The sequence below is a fragment of the Dermacentor andersoni genome, chromosome 7 (genome assembly GCF_023375885.2).
Source record: "Dermacentor andersoni chromosome 7, qqDerAnde1_hic_scaffold, whole genome shotgun sequence".
NCBI classification, from domain to species: Eukaryota; Metazoa; Arthropoda; class Arachnida; order Ixodida; family Ixodidae; genus Dermacentor; species Dermacentor andersoni.
The window spans coordinates 165290219-165311149 of record NC_092820.1 but is presented as its reverse complement, the minus strand read 5'-3'; the positions used below and the strand labels follow the sequence as shown (position 1 = coordinate 165311149).

Sequence of the window (20931 nt, the reverse complement as noted above, 5' to 3'; positions counted from 1 at the left end):
TAGAACACAGGTTGTGAACTGCATAAGTCAAGTGTATTCACAGACAACTTAAGCGCCGTGAATATCGTTAAGGCCAGACTAGATGTACGCTTACCCGCGCGCGAATTCTCATGCCCACACCCCTTGCGTTTGCTGCGCCTCGCGAGTGATGGCGGTTTGAACCAAGAAGAATCCCACCCTCGCGTGTCCACTTGAATCACATTTTCTCTTTGGTCGACATAGTTTCGCATTTTTGTGATGCAGCCAGGGGCGGAATCTTATAACGCTTTGTAACGCGAATGGTTCACTTCGGCGCTTGCGTCAATGCTGTTCCCAAGCCGAAGGTGGAAGAAGGGGAGGACGCGGCCAGTGGACGAGAGGGTGTCACCTCTGAACTTCGCGTCATCAAATTTGGCACTGCTCAAAGATCTGCGCATTGTTTCCGCTCTCTAACTAAACATAACATAAAAATAAATGGAATATGGCGACGTTTAAAGTATAAACGTGCGGTTCGGGGCATTTACGCAATGCTGGAAGTAATTTCTTTCTTTCTTTTTCATTCTCAGGCGACAGGCGGTATCGAAAGCGTGAGTTGGCAGAGCGCAGCGCTATGTTGCCTGCTACCCGGAGCTTGCACGATGCACAAACGAGGAAAGCACCGCCAGCACTTCCTAAGTAGCGAGCGCAGCGAAACTGTGGACTTGTTCTTGGGGCCGCCATTACTAACAGACTATATCAATTTTCCTTCTTTTTTTTCGCCCTTCGTCATCTGCTTGGACAGCGCAGTGGCTATGGTGTCGGGCTGCTAAGCACAAGATCGCGGGATCGAATCCCGGCAACAACGGCCGCATTTTGATGGGGGCAAAATGCGAAAACACCCCTGTACTTAGATTTAGGTGCAGGTTAAAGAACTCCAGGTAGTCCAAATTTCCGGAATCGTCCACTACGGTGTGCCTCATAATAAGAAAGTGGCTTTGGCACATTAAAACCCATAAGTTATTTTTAATTATACGGCTCGGACATTACTCGCTTGCTACTGCGCCACTGCTATCTTAGCTATCTGCCTGACAGCACGTCGCATGGTAGAATCAATGGAACATGAAATCAAACATTACGATATAGGTGTCCTGCCTTGCCTGAACGAAGTAAAATCAAAGACCGTGGTGCTAATAGTGCCCGCTGTACTGTGAAATTGAGGGCGGAAGTGCGACACTGCTGAATTACAGCAAAAGGGCAGCCAAATCAGAGATCTACACAATCTCCCCGTTATTCTGATTGCCCGTTCACACCGCGACAACCTCCGGCCACGGATAGCGCAATTATGGGGAATGGGCCGGCGGCCTCGTCAGAATTGTTCTCAAATGGAATTATTTATGGCCACCAGTGGAGTGTATCTGTCAGGAGACGTTTGGGCAACTAGCTAGGTGACGGTCCTTCACCTGTCACCCGACCGAACTGGCGCGTCCACACTGAAGACGGGGTCAGTGTGCTATCCTCCATCCCCTGTTTGTGCCCAGTGATGCGCGTGTGTTTCCGACAAAGATCCCTTTGGAAGGAAAAGCCAACAAACCTCCGCATTGGTGGGACCTAATGTATTAGTCTCCTGACGCCTGATTGGGCGAGGCGACTGAACAATGAACACCCGGAGGATAAAAAGATCGACAGACGCCTGGAGTGATTGGCTGCTAGAACTTCTTCATGAATTTATTTTGCTGTACTACATTGAACTTCTTGTAAATAGGTAATATAAGCTTGTGTGTAAAACATCCTGGATATCAGACTCAGCCTCACGTCCCCTTACTCCTCCGCGAGGAAATCATATTCTACATCTTCGGACCCCTAGTCGCAACACCGTCCAGATTTTGTAGCTTTATCAGCCGAACCAAATAAACACTGGAGTAGCTGGTGCTAAACCCTTCTGAGTCCTGAATGGCGATGTACGATCTATGGACGCTGTCGATAGCACAGGGAATTCGATCTCCTCTTGCAAATATCTCGTTGGCATTGGTTTCGACAACAGGGGTCACATGAAAGCCGACTTACCCTTTCTGCCGGTCAAAACAGTCATTGCGAGAGCAACATCGTGGACAGTGTCGGCAACCTAGATCTAGATCATGCCGATTACTTCGCTTCCGACAGAACTGCAGGCTGGTGGCAATGAACCGCAGCGCACAATTCCTTCCTCTGCGTGGAATAACCACTACTACGGTTGCACCTGTGTCTCCACCAGTCGTAGTGCAGCCTGCGAAAGGTCTGCTTTATAGAAAGACGACAGGGGAGGTGCGAAGAACATTCCGTCACCACTACCATTGCGTAACGCACTTCTAGCCCTAGTCGACACCAAAAGTGTAAAGCCAAGCAGACGATGAGAGCGAGTGAAACCCTTCGAAGCAGCCAACGCACGCGTGTTTCGGAGGTCGCACGGCCGGCGCACACGGCCAGGATCGCAAGCGAACAGCCAAGCCACAGCAACAGAACTCAAAGGAAACTACCTCGTCGCCGGTTCTGCTCTTAGCCGACGACGGCTTCGCTTTGAAAATGGTTGACAGATGCATGATGTGTTCATAACTTCCAATGCCGCCCCGCATTCTCTCACAGCCGATGACGCAGGCACACTTCTGATCAGTGACTTCTGACCATTCCGAACCGTTATAAGATTCCGCCTCAGAGCAGGGGTATTTGTATGGAGAAGGGAAACTTTGTTATAGCGTTCGTCGCTTTACGTACGTTAAACGCAATTGCATTTGCCTGACATTTCAGTATGCGTCCCTTCAAGATATTTAGTTTAACGTACGGCAAAGCAAATGCAAGGAAGACCTCAGAAGGCCGGGTGCCGTCTGGTGCCTCGTGCCAGACTTCCCCAAGCCAAAACAATCCATTACCGACCATCGTGTTGTTGATATTCGGACGCCGTGGAGAAAGCAAAAGCTATAGCAGGGGGCATTACGTCACGTTGCCAGCCTTGGCAAGTGAACGCTCCGTGTAGAAACAGTGGTGGCCCAACAGGTGACCTCTTCCGTCGAGATGAATGAGCAAGAATCGAGATTTGTGGAAAGCTTTGGTCCAGTAAGAAGGTAACTGTCACAAGAATTCACGCTGCAGCGGGAGCCATGCGCGCCGCGATGTTGAACAAAGGTATCGCTTAGCGAGCGTAAATTATTTGATAACTGTGCTTGCGCCGCACTTCAACGCGTACGATCGGTGCTGTACCATCCGCGCATGAATGAGGCGCGTGGGTGTGAGCACTCGTGCTACGGCACGGGTACGTGTAGTTTGGCCTTTAGTGTCACTCGTAAACACAATCAGTCTGTACTCAATAACTTTTCTTGAATGCTCTGTGCTACATATAGACCTAACCAGCATGTCATAATATGCTGGATGCCTGGACATTGAAGCGTCAAGGGTGACATGCTGACAGAGAAAATCACTACATCCATAGCATAGGAAGCTGGCAAGCTTTCCATAGATATTGATGGCAGTGGCTTGACGCCTTTCTTGCGCAGAAAACTGAGAATCCCCTGGCAACGTATGTGGGACGGTGACATACCTAATAATCCCTAAATAATTGGGCCGAATTTCGGAAATGCGTCATCATTAACATAGTCACGAGGTATGCGGAATGTAGAAACAGTTAATGAGCTGAGCGTAATTAAGGCACATCTAAGGAATTGGTCATCACCAACAAAGTCTTAACGAATGAATGTCTTCTGTCGTCAAAGAATATAGGACATGCATGTGACACACACAACTACCTGCGAGTGTTCGTGAACCACACGTCCGTGGTAGCTGTGGTCAGAAGCTGACCATCCTCCACAGCTTGCTGGAGCGTCTAGAAGGAGAAGGTTAAAAGGGAAAGGCAGTTTCCTGTGGCTTACCGACAGGATATCCCACTCCATTCAGTGTTGCGTCTTAGCGCAGAACTGTCTTGTGAGCTGAAGACAGTTTTAGGTTTCTTTTAAAAGACTTGGAATATGTTTTGTCAACCCAAGAAATTTGTAGCACGACTCGTCACCGGAAGCTACTGCTGCGAAAGTGGCCTTCTCTTTAGCACGTGCCTCGAGTCCCTTGCGTTGAAAGGCCAGGATGAGGCTTAAGTGCTATTCGCACCTACACAGCTTAGTACATCATCCATTCGTTGCATATTTTTATGTTACTAGAACACTTCAATAGTCGTTAGCGTAATATTATCAAATATATATGTTGCGCAATGCACATCGACTGTTATTCAGGCCTCTGTGCAGCAATATTAAATTTCGCCTTCGCCATTTTTTGCTGCATTGAAAACTCGCGATTACCATTTCGACACTCATTGTCCAAAGTTCCCGTTGCTCCGCTAAACCCCACACTATATCATCACACTTAACATTATTATCATTTGCTGATGGTTCTGTTATTTACGCAGTGGTGAAAAATCGTGAGGTGCATAGAAAACTTAAGCAATCAGCCCACAGTAAACATGAGTGCTATGAAAAATAAAATATGAAGTTAAATGCAGCTAAAACCAGCCCATAACATTTATCAACAAGAAACTAACATTTTACCATACGTGTACGCTTAAGAGAACAAATGGAACTTAGTGTACTCAAATAAAGTACCTCGGCGTCGAGCTAGAAAAGAAGCTTGACTGGGGACCGCATATCAGTGCAATATGCCAAGAAACCCATGGGTAAATGTTTTTTTCTAAGAAAAGAAATAGATGAGCACTATGCCTACCTTTAAAACACGTGAATAAACGGTGGTGTGATAAAATTAGCTGACTTTTTTTTTTTTGCAGCCTATATTATCTCTCGTGAAATGGCTCCATAGAATGACACGGGGCAGGGCCGTTGTACTATGATCTCCAGAAAAGGAAAAAAATAAATATGAGGCGACAGTTAACACTCAATCACCCAATCCTGGGTACATTTTTTTTTTTGCTATGCACTTGATTCTGCTCGAACGCTTCAAAAGCATGTTGTCCTTGATCTTATTATATGTTTTGTCGTACAACTTTAATGCTTGTATTTGCTACCTGTGGTAAAGTGTTCTGTATATACAGCATTTTTGGCGTACTTAACTTTTTATGCTGGAAAGTGCTTTTTGGTAAGTTGGTGACATTGGCAATTGAATTTTACAGGAATAACAGTCCTATATTTGGTCAGCGTTGGCGTGGAATCCAAGCAAAGTAAGCTGTGCACATTTTATACATAAATAATAAGTCAGCTGTAGGATCACTTCAGTTCTACATTTTTCCGTCTTGTCTAATCCTAATGTGTTTCCCTCAACTAAGTTATACAAATAATGCGTGTATATGAATGTGTATATGAAAGTTTTGGAGTAAAACATGAAACAAGTGTGGCACTGTGACGTGAAAGGAAGCATTGTGATGTACAAGAATAGCAAATTCAGTGAGATTCAAAGCGTTCATTCTGTAGCTGCGCGTCGATGCAATATCAGCACGAAGAATAATGCGGACGAATTCACAATGAGCTGATTCCAACGGCCCCGTTCACTATTCTTCTGCAGTAAATTACTAGTTCTTGAACTTCTTTTTTATGAGCTAACATCTACAGCTCTTGTGTCATCTCTTCGTGTCCGTGTTCCTTCGTTCCTAAAGAATGAGGCTGCTTTAGTACTGTGGCAGGGGGCTCACAAAGACCACATTTTCCGTTAAACTCATGTTCTCACTATTCAGGTCAAGTTGGCGGGATCAGTGATCTTCCGTGCAGAAATCAGTAGTGTAATGTTTGAGACAACGCCCTGGAGAATGCTAATTCTTGCAGAGCTTGAACTTCTTTCTAGGACAGCTTTGATTCGTGAGTACAGCATCTTCAGTTATTCCAAGGCAGCCCTGCGTTGATTGCTACGCACCGTACGCTTTGGGAATGTAATAATTAAGGTGTGACGACCAACTAGCGTTAGAAGCATAAGAGTTCCTGCATAACCCAACCCAGCAAGGGGCATGGTGTCATGATGGAGTGGCTTTCAAGTCGCGGGGGAATAATGGGAGCCCGTACCACTGCCAAAAAACTATGCAGCAGGTAAACTTCTCATGCTGCTTGTGAAGGATTATACATTCAATATAGAGCACACAAAGGTTCCGTCAAATCTGTGCCTTTCGAAGCGACCCCTCACTTCATGTACTTTTCCCTTCTTATACTACCTCATACCCGCTCATACCTCACAGCCGCTCGTCGAATGCTGCCTGTTCCTTCGAGGAACGCTCAGCGTGTCGGCGTCCCATCCGTTTTTCGAGACTTGTCCCAGAATCCGAGAATCTACTTGTCCCATTTGGACTACCTCATACCCACACAACAGTCCTTTGCTGATAGTGTCTTGGCTTTCACTAAATCAAGTCCTTTCTGCGTAGAAATGAACAAGAGTGCTGCACACCTGCAAACACTGCGGCGCCACGAGGTCACCGTCGTGACACGTGTCGTGCTGTCCTCGCTACAGCAGCAACCGTATCGTGGTCGCCAGCAGCCGCTTCGTCCGTCTCGACGACTGGCCACTTTTGGAGCGCACTTGTCTCCACACACAATACGGTGGTCACACAAGACGTCTTTCATGGCGCTATTCTAGGTCCTACGCTCGAGCAGCCTATCCATGGGATTGTGATACTCCCCGGATCCCGCTGTCCTCCCTTCCTTTTTTTTTTTGAAACCTTTGCAATCTGTCTCCTCTGCACCTACCATCTTCCTTTCCATCATTATTATTCATCCAGTGTAAGATATGAAACCAGAGATCAGAAATTGATATATATATATATATATATATATATATATATATCAATTCAAATGGGGCGGGGTGCAAATCTCTTCATGTACATACATTCCATGCCAACTTTCCCAAGGTTGGCCTTCGACCATCAGCGGTTTCCTTAAAAATTTTTAAACTGCTTGAGTACACCGCACGAAACGTCCTTTGCTTAAACATTTATGGGTATTTCTTTTTCAACGGCTTCGCACCACCGGAACGCTTTTGTAAGGCATGAATGTACGCTTTATAAAGGTGTTTCTAAAAATCTTGCTTCTCCCTTGATAAAGCAACAGAAGCTTTATGAGCAGATTGAAGAGAGGCCTTATAGCTAAAATTTTATTCGTCAATCTTTCTTCATTCCTAAACTTTTGGACCCTAGAATTGGTCACTGTGGTCCATATTGGTTCATTTTTTTCCAAAGAATGGTTTCGTACAGAAATCGAATTTTTATGCCAAATGAACTACAAGGAGCTGTACTTCGCGGGCAAAGAATCTTTTGAGTCTGATGTATGGCACTGTATTGCGCATACCTCACAGGAAACATGCGAAAAATTTGTTTTTTTGGCCTATGTTTGGTTGTCAATGGGCCCTTTACGTAAAATGAAGCTATTCGCATTGACGCATAACAAATCTGGCCGCCATGCTTAGGTCTCCGCCTACGCAATCTGCAACAGCGAGCGTGGCAGTGTGCTACGTTTCGCTAGCATGGCGGCCATTTCCCAAGCTGTGAATTTCACCGCCAACATGTTTCCAACGATGGCTAAAGTGGGCCGTGTCTTATATGCCAGCGCGCCCCACCGCGACGAGATCGGAAAGTTTAGCGGCGTACTCCGAAAAATGACTATGTAAACAAACACATGTGCTGGTGATGGGTATACCACGTGCCGACGCTACTATAATAAATCGTACTGTTTTGCAAAACGAAGGCACGATCCAAGTTACTCGCTATACTCAAAAGACGCAGAGATTGAAGGGGCCGCCACCACGGATACGTGGACGCTGTTTACAACGAATAACAGGCGCGTCAAATTCATTATGCAGGTTCCCGGAAACGGAAATCAAGGAAAGGAATGACTTCGAAAGGAAACTTTGGTAAACTTTGGTCTGGGTGGGGAATCGAAACAGAGCCGTGCGCGACGAGCACGCTTCCCCGTAGTCACGGCAGCTTCATGGTTGTGGCTGACTAACGCTGTGACTAATGTGTGCGTCACTGGGCACGTGACGGCGCAGTTAATGGGGATGAGGTGGCGCCACGTCTTGAGTGTATAAAATTAGTGCGCTGCTTCCCGCGCGTCACTTGTACTTCCGATTACATCAATCCAAAGCATTTCACGATAGCAACTTTAATGCTTTAGTATTCACACATGTTAGCAGTCTTGAGTGTCTGTGCCTAATTTTATTGCATTATTCACGAAGGAAACCAGAAAATCCTACTACGAACGTGGTATAAGGCATGTTCTAATGTAAACCTGTCGTAAATTAGAGTTAAGTCGGTCCATAGCTAAACGTAGCTAATAGCGGCCTTGTGACACTTTCTACCACTTTAATAAAATTTTTTTTTCACAAATGCTGCATATGATTGAGATGCACTGAACTTCGCACAGAAATTTTCTATAGCGTTCCACCCATTGTCAATAAAGCACATTTTGGTGGCATTCGTGGTTAAGCCAAAGAAACTGGCTGAATTTTTGGCCATTCTTGCGAAAGAATCTGAAAGCGCCCCTCACCAGACCCTATGGCAAATTTTGGTTATATGCTGGAAGTTGTTGCGTGCAATCTAGAGAGCGTTCTACAATAACAATTTTTCAATTTGGTTTATTAATAGCAGTGACAGAAATTTTTTAAATGTAGCGAGCCCATGATTTCATGAGGTGATCGAGCTTCACTATTAATATAGGCACTGTCTCTACATGACCCGTCCAGCCTCCGCAGGCGAAAATCCTTCACAAGGTTACCCCATACCGTATCCGGAAGGTCACCTCACGAATATGTCACGGGTAAGGCCTTCTGCAGCGAGCGGCGACGTCGGCCTAACCGAGCGAACAGACACAGCAAAGGATGGAAGAGCAGACGAGCTCAGTGTTGGATGAAAGGCGCTAGGAGAAAAGTGGCGGAGAAGGGTGGAGCGAATAAGTGAGGAAGAAAATTGTAGTGCGGCGACTATAGCTACGAGATGGCACCTGAGTAGCGCGCTTCGACCGTTAGGTATGTCTGCGGCGGCGGCTGCCGCGAATCGCGCCCACGCGCCGCCCACGCTCACTCTAGACACGCGCTGCCTCTCGCGATCTCCGGATTTGCGAGGCAGATGCGCCACGCTTCGCTCCGTTTGCAACGTGCCGCACGAGACAGATTGTCCACGCCTGCAATTTACCCTGTTCGCGGAGCAGTTAGTTCTAGAGAAATTAGATGGCGCTTTCGGTGACACGCCTCACGTGGCATCTGCTGCAGCGCGCGAATGCGAAGCCATTACCGCTTCCACCTTGCTTCTGTGCGATCAGCTGTCGGAAATGCAAATGAATTTTCGCTAACGTCCTGTGCTCCAACCGTGCTGTATTGAATCATGTGGATTGAAAGCCTGTGCAGTAGTTGGCTGCGAAAATAGGGATACGATTGGAATGCATATATGTCCCAGTTTTTGGAACAAGCACCATATGCTCGCGCCGTTTAAACATAGCTTAATCAGCTCTGAAAGCTTGCGTGATCTCTCAAGCTGTGACCAAAGCTTCGTGTCGTCCACCCAGTCACCATGTGCGATATCTCCTGAAGCAGGTTTGCCGAGCCGCACCGGCGTCGTATACATCCATTGTAAACACGGAGGCAACGGCAACAGTTGAGGCAAGCAATGGATGCGTCTCCACGTGATCAAATATGGCAGCGCCCACGCGATCGCCGCGAAAAGGGTCACTACATTGCTAAATCAAAACGGTGTAGAGCTGTGCTATAGAGAATATCGTAATCGTCGGTGAATGTTTTAATGCGTTAACATTTGAGCGCTCATGCCAATGAGAGCGTTTCCTTGTATTTTGTCTGACCGCAAAAGAGGGAAGGGGAAATTGAGTCCGATGCAGATGAAAGAAGAGGAGGCATTTGACGTCACGAGAGAGGAAGGGCGCCGCGGGCACGGGAGTACGCGGTAGCACAGGTGCAGCATGGCTGGAGCGGAGAGGAGGAAGGGCGCGTCAGACGTCAACCGGGCCGGACCCAGCCATTACCCCCTGAACGAATGCTCACGTGATGTGACGTCGACTACGTCACTACGCGCCAGCTTAGAGATCATTTTGCAACGGCTTGTAGTAAAAAAAAAAGAACAGACTCGCAGAAATTGGGTGTGTAGGTTTTATTATTACTCAAATCACTTAATCGGCTAGTCATGCAACCCATCAAACAAATAATTGCTGTAGCCTTGTATAATTATCGAAGTCACGTGTCATGGTGAGTGACGTTTCAGCAATGCGAAATACGTAGGCGCACTGGTGCGTCTGACCTCGACTCTCGGGATGGGAGCGCAGCGCCCTCCAAAAGTAAAGCACGCGGCGTTTCGATTGGAATTTAAGCTGTTCTTGCGGTAGGTGGGTCGGAAGCGCAGCAGTGTAATGCTTTGTAGATACGATCGATTGTATGCTTTCTGCTTGTCTCTTCCAAATGAACAAACTTGGCGAGGGTTCCTTTAGAGCTTCAGAGTGCTTGCATACGTATACTATTGACATCAACTCAATTCACCCCTCATTTTTAAGCTTATGCGTCACCGATCACCTTGCGCTTATTCTCACCAAACGTAAAAAAACTTCCTGTTTCAGTTAACTGAAGGCACTAGGCGAACCTCATATAATGCTAGAAGATAGCAAAGAAACGAGATTCTGTATTTATTTCGGGCACTTCTAATTAAGCCAGGAGCGTGAAACTTTTGTCACACATTTCACTTACTGTGACCCTCCTTTCCACGAATGATGTTCCTGGTGTACGTTACCTGTACTTCAGGAGATTGGGAAGCATAGTTGATCTCAGACGTTTTGAACTTTCAACCAGCTTCTTTTTTCTTTTTTTAGAAAGGTCCTATTTGATACAGCCAAAGTTACCTACGCACACGTATATTCCGTAAGCTTGCCCTCAAGTTCGCTAAATTTTACGTCCGTGGCAGTTGCACTTTTTCTAGGACAACTCGCTAAATTTCGTGCTGTTTGTAAAACACATTCATAGCGTTCTGGAGCACTTGCAGACGCAATTTATTGCAAAATACGTAAATAATACACACACTATTTAAAATTTGGCTACACATCGCCCACGATCTACCCCTTATTTTTGCCAAATCATAACAAGGCGCTTATATAGTCTCTTTCACCGATGACATCGATTAAATCTACTAAGAGCGTCGTAATACAGGAAAACAGAGAAAGAAAATGACCAATCATTCCCCTACCGGGAAATGGGGGTAAGCGAGACTTGTCCTGCGTGCACCTGACCTTCATCACAGTTAAGTAGCTCACAGGTGACAGCGCCGGATGGCTTCGGCCTCCCGGTCCCTCAGCTCAGGATCCTCTTCTCATTGCTGTCGGATGGCCTGGACTCGGGCGGCTCAAACGACTGGGTTGGTGCACCGACGCCGAGACCTTTCACGGGCGAGTTCTCGCCGCAGCTTGTCGAATGCTGCCTGTTCCTTGGAGGAACGCACATCGTGTCGGCGTCCCATCCGTTTTCAGAGACTGAACTGATCGGAAAGGAAACCGGCGCAGCGCGCGCGATATCATTTTCTGCCCTTTCCCTCCCTGGCGGTAGCGAAGCGCTTCTGACTGGTTGCGCGCGTCTATGCAGCTGGAATCCTTGATAATGACTGGACATCTAATTGAACCACCCTTTTCCGCAGCTGCTCTGCTCTGGGAGCAACTGGACCTTTTTTTTTTACGTGGCCACGATAACGCCATTTGTGAGCCAAAGCAACCTTTGCTCGAAAAATTCGGGAGTCAGAATTCCTTTACAACGTTTCTATTTAAACCAGCAACCTGAAAGCTTGGCCACGCATTCCACTTAAGACTCCCCCTATATTCACTGAATTGAAAATTGGCATGTTGTGGAGTTGCTTTAGAGTTTTTGAACCATTGCTAATAACGGCTGTATGACACCCTGCTGCACTTGAATAAGTCACTTTCTACAAAGGCTCTAATTGCGTTAACATGTAAAGATATATCGCCTCTTACTCCCCAGTATGCTTGCTACTTCAAAAGATATAACAACCATGCCTGGCATAGTTTACCGATGAGACCTGGGAAAAACAACTACATACCTTGTACATGTCATAAAAAGGGGGAAAACGGCGAGTACTAGGTAATAATTCTGAATTCCCACATTTAATATACGCATATTGAGCTTTTCCTACGCGTCATCCAGAGTGGCCACCTTTTGTACAAAATATAATATATCTGCTGTTTGTGTTTCCCCGAGGGAAGTAGAGAAGCTCTTAAAACTTTTCACATAACGCCTGTAAACGGGCCGAAAGCTAGGGTTTACCAATGCTCATCGAACGCCTTAGTGACCTACGCATTACAAAATGTACGTGCACATTGTGTTCCTTAATAATAATAATAATAATAATAATAATAACAATAATAATAATAATAATAATAATAATAATAATAATAATAATAATAATAATAATAATAATAATAATAATAATAATAATAATAATAATATTATTATTATTATTATTATTATTATTATTATTATTATTAAGTAGACGAAAAAGTAGAAGAAGAAGAAAAGCGGGAAAAGTGGCATATGATGCTTTGCAGCGCTTATGTCACATCACCAGATTCTCTCTAAACCTTTTCGCCCTGAAGTAAAGTGTGGCTCCATAAAATCAAACTGATGTGGTTCAATACACACTTAACCCTTTCAGCATCACTGACGTAGGAGTATGTACCCGTGTTTCTGTCCTGCCGTGTTCCTGTTGACATTCCTGTTGTCAGGTACGGTTGTGAAGACCGCACCAAGAGAGCATATGCTTTATCCGTATCATTTCGTTTTCATTTCCGCGCAACCATTAATAGACAGTTGTGGTCATTTTATGATGTCTTTGAGGAAAACGCGACGCTGGGGGTGCGTCACGTCTTACAGCCTTAAACAAAGCTTGCACCCTCAGGCGTTCATCTTGTGCCACAACAATAATCGTTATCTTGTCCGCACTACTTTCTTTAACGCTGTGCGCAAAGTACTGCCAGGCCATGAACGACAGCACATCATCAGCGTGACATAGCATTCTCGAGAGCAAGGTAGTGAGCGCAGAGTTTTCGAGAATGGAAACGCAAGTAGGGAAGATGACAATTATTGTTCTAAGACAACATAAGCGCAAAGGGTGCAAACTTTTTTAAAAGTGTGAAATGGTTAAAGTACGGAATTGTGGAATGTCGCGCACGCGACTGTATTAAGCATGTCACATACCTGTCACATGCCCGTTGAGTTATTATTGCTGTACCACCTGTATGGACATTCCAGGCTCCGCCGTCACCGTGATGTTCCGCGTAAAGTATACCAGTGCGATAACATCGCGGCCGCGCGTCGTATGTTGTGTGTGAGAGTGAAAGCACGCGAGGTTGAGCCGAGGATGGTGACTCGTTCTCGCGCGTGCAAGGAAAAAAGGCGGAGAGGGGGTAGAAGAGGAGGCGTTCTACTCCGGCGGTACGTGTGGCGCGGCTGAGCGCGGCCGTGTGGCCCTGTCATGAAAGCGATCTGCGATGGGGACAGAGTGTATGGGCGTCGAAGGCTGCTACGTTCATGTTCGCTGTGTTCTCACCGCTTAGTTCGCGTCGAAGTGAGAGGCAGCACGAAGGTCAATTAGCTCGCTGTTATTGCCACGCTTCCCAACGGCATCGTTTTGAAAGCTAGTGATCGCGCCCTTCGAGTGAGGTGTGTTCATGGTTGTCTGTGCGCCCGTGAGGCTATGCTTGGTAATTTAGTTAGTAAGCGAATCTTTACAAGCTGATACGGCTGATAATACTAATGTCCTTACTTCGTAAAGCTGTCTACTAATTTGCTATCGCAATCGATGCTTGACCATTCGCGAGAGACGGCGACTTTTCTGCAAATAAGGGAGTATTTAGTAAGTCATGGTTAACTGTGCTACGTATGAGCTATAATCGCAGGTTTAGTGAAGAACGCCAGTCTAATGGTGGCAAGAGGGAAAATGCATTCTTGATGATTTAAGGCCTTCACTGGAATGATCCGCACTTTACCAGTGCCGCATCGCCGGCAGCAAGAGCGGCATCCTCATAGCTGGCGATGCCGGGGAACTTACGCAAGGCACTTTACGCCTGCATGTGAATTCCTTTTCGCTGTTCGCCACTAAAGTTAATCAACAGTTTTCGGAGGTGGTTCTTACTTCAAAACGAAACTCCGCGTCAATAAAGCTAATTAGTTCATTAAATTTATTGTTCGGTCGTGTTTACTGGAGATGTTTATCTGATAATTGACTATGTTCACATTTGAACCCCAATTGAACTCCAGAGTGAAGCGATTGGTGCAACACTCATTCTTTTCCCACTTCGTATTTCTGCCAGAAGGACGTCCACCCAATAAATGCGGAACTCCAAGATTTGGTAATTTTACCTGTAAACGCCCAGAGGAACGGCGTTATTATTACAACTCAACAGAGCGAAAATGCAAACAAATATCCTATACGCCTTGCAAGCACGCAAATGTTTATAAGAGGCTTACGGACTGCCTAAAGACCTGCGCACGTAAGTACAAAACGCGTAAATTTGCTGTAGCCTACGTCCTCTTCAAAAAAAGAGTATGGAGCAATTAGGACATTTTTCTGCACTCTGCATCCAGAGTTGCACCCAACAAGAAATTGACACTACGAATCCTTGAGCTGATGGGAACACTAGTTGCTGCCAGCGTAGCCAAATATAGTAATAACATCCTATTTAATGTTTCTATAACCACCAAGCTTTTGACTGACTCCTCTGTGTTCTTATGCTGGATCACAGAACAAAAATAAGGGAAACATTCGTGGCGAATACAGTTTCTAAAATTCAACAAATCATTCAAGATATTTTGAGGAATATTTATTATTTGAGCACGACGAGCAAAAAATTTACTTTTTATTACAGCGACATCACAGTGCATTCAACCGCCAAAATGGTCAACGAGAAGCAGGGGGGATTACTACTACACCTTTTATCCTGAAGAACGAACTTGTTTACTACAACGAGGAACTTTTTATTCCGAAGATCCAAAGGTGAACGCTTTTGAGCACAGCTACCAATGCGCAAACAGATGCCATCCGACTGATGATCCGTTTTATTAAAACGAACCTCTTTTTTGAGTAGTTTCCTAGGTTTGGTGTGTTTGTTTTGCTACTGGCTGCCGGGTGGGTCGCTTTCTCGGCTTACATATACCCGGCGCCACGCGTACCTGCTCCATTTAGTTTCAACCGTGACCTCCCCGTCTGCTACGCCTGCGGTTTCCGAGGACATGTTGCGCACTTTCTTTTTATTGAAGTGAATATTAGGAGAGGTTGGCGTCTTTATGGTGGCACCGGCTACTCCTTGTCACTTGGCAAAGGAAACCAATTTGCGTAAAAAGGGAGAATAACCACACAAAATAACACACTCAGTAGAACACTGGATGAATAAAAAAATATATAGTCCAACAGCACATGAACCGCAAAGTTTTGTGAATGAGTTCAGTACACGTACGCGTATATCAAGTCAGCTATTTCGAACAGCCAAAACACACAACACATGTAGCACACTGCAAGTACAGAACAGAATTATACATAATGCGTAAAAGTTGCGATCACCACATAAACCAGTTATGAACCACAAACAACATTTATGTTACACATTTAGCGTATTCGGATCATCTGAAACTTAATATTTTTCCGAAATGTTGGTGTCCTCTATAAACTTTTTCACAGCAGGAAGTGCACTTTTGTCGCCGCCGCCCGCAACGAGCGCCACGTTTTTTGGCGTACACAGCTCGTGTGCACGAAGACGCGCCCGCGCCATTTGGAGTCCATCCTCTGCGGCAACAGCGGTCGTAGCAATCGCACAATGAATCCCCTGTCTCCGAGCGCACCGCCGATCCAACTGCGCCGTTCGACATCCCCGCGCCGTCGTCGGTCACCTTCCCCGCCGCAGCTGGGTAACTAGCTGGTGCGGCCGGCGGAGGTGCGGTCGCGGGACGGTCAGACTCACCAATTCCTGTCTGTGGTTATGCTGAAGAACAAGGTGTGTGTGTGTGTATAGACGGTGTGAATACTATTGCTCTAATCGATATACGGGTGCCGCTATTTCTGTCATGAGCCTTCGCTTCGAAGATCGCTTAGGACAGAAAGTTATGTTCGCGTGGGATCGCAGTGAAACTTTTCTTCGAGTTGGTGTTTAAATGTTGCGCCCTGTTGGTGTTTGTTATGCTTTGGTTGCGATCGGAGGACAGAGCTTTAGAGCCGAGTTCACTGTATTGGTCCACGCAACTCATCATGTTACTTTAGGTATAGATTTCCTACGTGAATGCAGCGCTTCACTTAACTGTGGGACTGGAGAGATTTTACTAAGGAGCAGGTTGCCAATCGCCATACTTGATGATTTGCAGACCGATCAAGCCGACGTGTTTTCGCTGTCTGAATATGTGTTACTGCATGGTAAGACAGCCATGTTTGTGTCCGTGAGTTCTTCACGTACCCGGATGGGACCATGCAGCGCTCTTGTCGAGCCAGATCATAACAACGCGATTAAGAAGCATGTGTTGGTCCCTCAATCTATTGTTTAATCCATCGACAGGCGCGAGTTCTTTGGACAGTGAACGCTTCTACGGAGTTTGCTACCCTGCCAGTCGAACTTGGCAACATTTGAGGAGCAAGCCACAATTGATGTACGAACAGTTGCAGCGTCTTCAGACATCAGTCGACCATTGCCCAACTAGTCGGATAACATGCGACGTATGATAAACAAGTCGTTGTCGTCTTCCGAGCAGGACGTACTCCAACAAGTGCTCGCCTGCTACAGGTCAGTATTTGATTTTACTCAACGCGAGCGTTGTCGGACGTTGCCGGAATCCCGCGTGCACCACCGCATCAACACAGAGCAAGCGACTCCGATACGTCCGAAACCCTATCGCGTATCTGCCACGGAAAGAAGAGTGATCGCCGAACAGGCCGACGACATGCTGCAGAAAGGCGTTATTCAGGAGTCCTGCAGCCCTTGGGCAGCTCCTGTTACAGTAGTGAAAAAGAAAGACAACTCGTGGAGATTTCGTTTCGACTACCACCGCCTAAATGCCGTCACAAAGAAAGGCGTGTATGCCGTACCACGGATTGACGATACCGTTCACTGCCTTCTCTCCGCATCGTACTTTTTGTCGATTGACCTCCAGTGCGGATATACTGGCAGATACCGATGCACCCGTCTGACAGAGAAATAACCGCTTTTGTTACGCCTAACGGACTCAATGAGTTTAAAGTCATGCCGTTTGGCTTATATAATGCCCCAGCAACCTTCGAGCGATTTATGGACTTCATTCTCCGTGCTCTCAAATTTCAGATTTGTATGTGTTATTTAGATGACCTGATTATTTTCGGCCGAATTTTCCACGAGCACAACCAGAGGCTCGGCGTTGTTTTGGACTGCATCCGAAAGATTGGCCGAATTTTAAACTCTATGAAGTGTCGTTTCGGTGAGCCCCAAGCCTTTGTGCTGGGATATTTCGTTGACAAGGACGGTATATGGCCAGATCTCCAAAAGATTTCTGCTGTTCGGAACATTAGGCACTCGAAGACAGTGAAAGAACTCAGAAGTTCCCAGGGCCTTTGTTCTTATTTTCGCAGGTTTATTAAAGACATCAACCAGCTTTCTTGTCCACTAACTGACCTGCTCCGCAACTATACTCCCTAAATATGTTCCGCTCAGTCCGAAACTGCTTTCCGGCAGCTTAAATTTTTGCTCACCTCTGGGCCACTTTTCCGCCATATCGATCTGGAGGCGTTCACCGAACTGCATACTGATGCAAGTGGTGTGGGCGTTGGCGCTGTGCTCGTCCAGTTTCAACACGGACGCCAACACGTCGTTGCATACGCAAGCCGTACTTTGACAAAAACAGAGAGCGATTATACAGCCACTGTACCGGAATGTCTTCCTGTTGTTTTCACCATGCACATGTTCAGATCTTATTTGTACGGCGGCCGTTTCAAGATTGCCACCGACCATCATTCTCTCTGCTGGCTCTTTGGACTGCGTGACCCAGCTAGGCGGTTGGATCGGTGGGCCTTGCGTCTTCAAGAATACGACCTTTTTGTTGCTTATGAGAGCGATAGGTGCCACACAGATGCCGACTGCTTATCTCGTCTTCCCTCTCAGAGCGAGGGTACTGATGATGACGATTTATACAACTGCTTAACTACAATCTCATCGGGCTTTCCTGACTTCGCCGCGTTCAAGAACGAACAGTGCGACCGTTCACTAAAGCCGAGTATTGATGCGACCCAGAGATCTGATTGGGCTACGCCATTTGTGATTCGTGACGGTCTGCTTTACCACAAGATATATTCAAAAAACGGTGCTCCACTGCTGCTCCTCGTCCCAATATGCCTACGCTTTGCTGGACTTCGGGCCATGCACGACGACTTTACATCCGGCCACCATGGATTCCCTAGAATGCTCCACCGCCTCCGACAACGTTTCCATCGGCCTCAATCGTGGAAAGCAACCAAGCAGTATGTCGCCAGCTTTTATGTCTGCTAATGCCACAAACAACCGAGTACAGCTCCTGCAGGAACCGTGCAACCGGTTAGACCGCCGACATCACCTTTTGAGAAAGTTGGTGTAGATTTACTCGGTCCCTTCCCAACGTTTTCCATTGGCCGTCGCTGGATAATCGTTTACGTGGATTCTTTATCACGTTATACTGAAACAATGGCACTTGTCTCAGCTACAGCATCTCATGTTTCGGGGTTTCTTCTAGATTCGATAATCCTCCGCCACGGAGCTCCTCGTGTGGTGATAAGTGATCGTGGCCGGCAGTTCATCGCTGACGTCGAGGAAGAGTTGCTATACCTTTGAGGAACTCGATATCGTCATTCCACGCCTTACCATCCGTAGACTAACGGTCTAGCAGAGCGCACGAATCGTGCCCTCGTCTACATGCTTTCAATGTTTCATTGAATCATAAGAACTGGGAGGTCGTATTACCGGGGGGGAGGGGGGTGCAGCGGTGGCGAAGAGGTAGAGCATCCGCCTCGCGTTCTAGAGGACCGTAGGTCGAATCCTGGTGCCACGCAATTTTCTACCGGAAAAAAGCCGCGTGTTGATAAAATTGCACAAACAGGCAAGGAGTGCGGCCTGATCCCGATGACCAGAACCAGTAACGCACTCCCTCACCAGAGCAGCATTGGCCACCCTGGTGCAGTACTTGGCCACAACCTCCCATATGAACGCAACAATCAAACCCCGGCCCTCAGTCCCCAGCAGCTGCGATGCAACTGACCACGGCGGCAGTCAGACCTGCGACGCAGCAGCGGGTGCTAAGAATCCCTGGATTCGGACAGGCCGCCATTGGAATCTGAACCTGGCAACGTTTAACGCTAGAACGTTATCTAGTGAGGCGAGTCTATCAGTGCTATTGGAGGAATTAGAGGGCAGTAAATGGTATATATCAGGGCTCAGTGAAGTTAGGAGGACAAATGAAGCACATATAGTGCTAAAAAGCGGGCACGTCCTGTGCTACCGGGGCTTAGCGGAGAGGTGAGAACTAGGAGTTGGATTCCTGATTAATAGGAATATAGCTGGTAACGTACAGGAATTCTATAGCATTAACGAGAGGGTGGCAGGTCTTGCTGTTGTTACGTTTCGCCTACAACGCGCGGTAATGCCGGCGCAGATGCAACGGACGCCGGGGCTTCGTTCAAAGCGGCGGACATTTTGGCCCGTTCGACGCCGCCGCAACGCCTCCCCGCCAAGCGTGTCCAGGCGTGTTTCAGTGCCACTTGTCTTCGTGTGTGCGTGTGTGTGTGTGTGCCCACGCTTGTCAAAGCGCGGCAGCCGGGGAGCGGAGCTCCCCAAGTGAGGAGCCAGGAGGTCTGTCCGTCGGCGGGTTGGCGATGCGTCACTACACTCGTCTCAACATGTCTCTCAGCTCGACCGTGCTCCGCCGTCGCGTGGGCTCATGCTCCGCCGTCGCGTGGGCTCATGCTCCGCCGTCGCGTGGGCTCATGCTCCGCCGTCGCGTGGGCTCATCCCGTGACCTTCCTTCTGGCCCGCGACGCCGAGAGTATAAGAGCAGCTGCCCCCGGACGCCAGGAGAGAGGCTCCGATTTGTTCTGTTGAGTTACGTGCTCTCCCGTCTCTCCACTTCGGTCGACCTGACCGGCCGCTCTTTTGCGATGTTAGAATAAACAAGTTGTTCTGTTACCAGTCTACTCTTGCTTTGCCGGGACCTTCGGATGCTTCCAGTGCCCCAGGCCGCCAGGCCAACGCTACCCTTGGGGCTTGCGACCCATTTGCAATAACGGGCGTCAGCACCGAGACCCCAACAGCTGGTTGCCAGCGGTGAGATCGCGACAACGGAGGCCAGCAGCGAAGAGATGCGGTTGAATGTATGCTGAGCAGCACAACGACCATCCGGGAGCAGTGCAACGAGCCCTGTGTGATGACTGGTTGCCTGCAGCGGAACGACTGCGCTGAATTCTTGGCTGCGAGGTTTGGTGAGTGCGGGACTTTCTTCTTCTGAGTTTTGCCAGGCTTTTGTTAGTGTCAGAAACAGAGCTGGTAATTGTGGTTGTCGTTGCTGCCGGGTTAGTTTGCGGCAAGACAATAGTAGGCAGTAGAGAAAGCAGCATTTTGCGCGAGTTGGTTTTCCTGCAGAAATCCAGTCAGATCAGGGCACAGTGTTTACTAGCGCTTTGACGACAGCCTTTCTCGAAAGGTGCGGGGTAAAGCTGTTACACAGCTCAGTGCACCACCCCCAGTCGAATTCCGTTGAGAAGCTCCACTCCGTCATGAAGCGCGTGTTGAGAGCATTGTGTTTTGAACATCAAACTGACTGGGAGCTGTGTCTGCCTGGAGTGATGTTTGCATTAAGGACCGCGCCGCATGCGGCTACGGGGTTTTCGCCAGCTGAGCTGGTGTACGGTCGCTCGCTGCGATCTCCGCTTCGCATGCTTCGAGAATCATGGGAAGGCAGGGGCGACGACCCAGTCGTGGTAGAGTACGTGCTTAAGCTCCTCGA

General features: G+C 47.5%; 1 long non-coding RNA gene across 2 annotated transcripts in view; it reads left to right on the top strand.

Annotated features, from left to right (window-relative positions):
• The window catches only part of LOC129385292 (uncharacterized), a 76990-nt gene extending 61943 nt beyond the window's left edge, over positions 1-15047 (top strand). The window contains exons 2-4 of one of the 2 annotated variants that reach the window (XR_008612873.1): positions 5096-5143; positions 14265-14444; positions 14820-15047. This is a non-coding gene — a long non-coding RNA (uncharacterized lncRNA). Of the gene's footprint in view, positions 1-4391; positions 5144-14264; positions 14445-14819 lie in introns of those variants that run through there. The other variant, XR_008612872.1, reaches the window with a different exon arrangement.
• Positions 15048-20931: the final 5884 nt, after the last annotated feature.